Source organism: Theropithecus gelada, chromosome 14, assembly GCF_003255815.1.
Source record: "Theropithecus gelada isolate Dixy chromosome 14, Tgel_1.0, whole genome shotgun sequence".
In the NCBI taxonomy this organism is placed as follows: domain Eukaryota; kingdom Metazoa; phylum Chordata; class Mammalia; order Primates; family Cercopithecidae; genus Theropithecus; species Theropithecus gelada.
Window position 1 is genome coordinate 15,853,760 of NC_037682.1, and position 2,889 is coordinate 15,856,648.

Consider the following 2,889-nt stretch of genomic DNA (forward strand, 5'->3'; position numbering starts at 1 on the left):
CAAAAAAAAAAAAAAAAAAACAAAACAAAACAAAAACCTCTTCAGATCATATGAAAGGTAAATTTAAGGCATTATTGAAGATACAATATTGGTATTTCATTTTTGATTTTTTGAGAGGGAGTCTCACGCCGTCACCCAGGCTGGAGTGCAGTGGCACGATCTCAGCTCATGGCAACCTCCTCCTCCCTGGTTCAAGCAATTCTCATGCCTCAGCCTCCTGAGTAGCTGGGATCACAGGTATGCGCCACCACACCCGGCTAATTTTTCTATTTTTAGTAGAGATGGGGTTTCACCATGTTGGCCAGGCTGGTCCAGAACTCCTGACCTCAAATGATCCTCCCACCTTGGCCCCCCCAAAGTGTTGGGATTACAAGCGTGAGCCCGGGTGCCTAACCTGATATTGGTATTTTCTACCGGTAAGCCATGTTTCTTTAAGTCAGCTTTCATTTTTCTGTTGCATATTTTTCTTGGATTTTTAGACTTCCTGATTTCCTCCACTTCACAAATTAGGCATTTTTACTTTCAGCTCTCTAAGAACTTGTAAATAGTGGTGTCTCTTGGCTAGACAGTGCTAAATGGAAAAAAAAAAAAAAAATCAGTCTTCCACCATCCAACTGAACTCAACTCCCCTGGGATACTAGCTTGGATTGGCAAGCTTGCTTAGGTGGATGAGCACTAACAGAGGTATAATCACTATCCCAAAGTTGAAAGACCCAGATTCCACTTGTCCAGTTTTCCTTGGGATCACTCAAGGTATTTCTTGGAAAGAACGTTTAGTAGAACGTAAAGTTGAAAGTGCCAGCTACTTCTGAAAAGTATCCAGAGTAAAATCTAGGCTAAAACAGTGGGATATCCAGACCACTCAAACTTCAAATTACTTTAATATGTTTATCGATTAATACCTTATAGGTTTTTGTTTTTCTGAGACAGGGTCTGGCTCTGTCACCCAGCTGGAGTGCAGTGGAGCTATCTCAGCTGACTACAACCTCCCCCTTCCATTCTCAAGCAATCCTCCCACCTCAGCTTCCTGAGTAGCTGTGCCACCAGGCTTGGCTAATTTTTTAAGATTTTTGTATAGATGAGGTCTCACTAAATATTGCCCAGGCTGGTCTCGAACTCCTAGACTCAAGTGATCCTCCTACCTCAGCCTCCCAAAGTGCTGAGATTACAGGCATAAGCCACTGCACCCGGCCCTTTACAGTTTTTCTAGCGTAGCTTAATACACTTTTCCAAATTGTCTTCAGTTGCATTTTCTCATGCCTATAGATGGCAAACCACTGGGTCATTTTTAGTTCAACTCACTAGTAAATAAACATGCAAATAAGGACAAAATGCTGCCCTGGGGTTTAGAAGCAATCAGAGAGGAATGCCCTGCCTTTTAGCACCAAACAAACCAACAACCTCTTTATGTATGTTTGTTTGCTTGTTTTTGTTAAGACAGGGTTTCACTCCTGTCACCCAGGCTGGAGTACAGTGGTGTGATCTAGGATCACTGCAACCTCCATCTCCCAGGCTCAAGTGATTCTCATGCCTCAGCCTCCAGAGTAGCTGGGACTACAGGCACATGCCACCCCACCCAGCTAATTTTTATTTATTTTTTTTTAATTCATGAACTATTTATTAAAATAACACATTTAGGGGAAAAAATCAATACAATGTCTACATCATCAGTGAAAACTATACCATCATACAAAAAAAGATTTTATTTGGAGAAACTTTTCTAATTTATGGCAAGTTTTACTTTCAGAAATAAAACCACAGAACAACACAATCTAATTCAATCTTAATGGCTGGCATGCTGAGCAAGGAATGTTCTTATTCTTGCTAGCTCCTTCTTTACACTGTCAGGTACCAGGGTTCTGCCTTTTGGAGTGATTTCAGCCACCAAGTCATCAACAGTAACGTGTTCTAGTCCTTGTTCTTTAATGACCTCTTTACAGTGTGCCTTCAACTGATCCTTCCAGCCTCATTCAATTAATTTAGCTCTCAGCAATTCTTTGAAGCGTTCTCTTTCTCCAGTTTCTATCAACTTTTGGTTAATCGCTCCTCTCATCTGTGCATCTTTGTTCATCTTGCTAACCACACTCTGGCTGCCCAGACTTAGACCCTCAGTAGCTTGGGCACCTAAGCACACAGAAAGCTAGAACACGCATTTCCCAATTTTTGTGTTTTTAGTAAAGATGGGGTTTCACCATGTTGGCCAGGGTAGTCTCCAGCTGCTGAGCTCAAGTGATCTGCCTGCCTCAACCTCCCAAAGTGCTGGGATTACAGGTTTGAGTCAGTGCTCCTGGTCAACTTCTTTGTGTTTAAATACTGCTATCTTTCTTCCTGTCGTTGTGAAATGTCTATGTGTTAAAGAGTAGTTCTTACCTTTGTGCTGTGGATCCTACCTCCTTCGCTCCTGCATTTTTTTGGGTGGGGGAGGGGGGGATGGGGTCTCGCTCTGTCACCCAGGCTGGAGTGCAGTGGCACGATCTCAGCTCACTGCAACCTCCGCGTCCCATGGACAATTAATAGCTCAAATTTAACACTGCCAAAAAACTTGACATTTTCTTCCCCCCTCCCTAAGTTTCCCTTGTCCCTCAGGGGACAACTCCCTGAGTTTCCCCAATCTCATGTCTAACCTAGTGTCTCTTGTTAAAAAAAAATCTAGGATGCATCCTTGATTCCATCGTTTTCCTCACCACTCCATTAGGAAATCCTACCTTCAGAATATCCTCTCACCAGCTCTACCTGTACTGCCCTAGTATTTCATCCCCCACCAGTTCTCACATTTACACTCTTACAAAACTCTCCTAATTCCTGTCCTTGCTTCTACACTTGCCCTATAACCCACTCTCTGCAAAGCAGTGATCTTTTCTTTTTTTTTTTTTTTTTTTTTTTTTTTTT

At 42.4% G+C, this 2,889-nt stretch overlaps 1 pseudogene; it reads right to left on the bottom strand.

Annotated features, from left to right (window-relative positions):
* Positions 1-1,783: 1,783 nt before the first annotated feature.
* Positions 1,784-2,152, bottom strand: LOC112605843 (annotated as a pseudogene).
* Between the last annotated feature and the right edge of the window lie 737 nt (positions 2,153-2,889).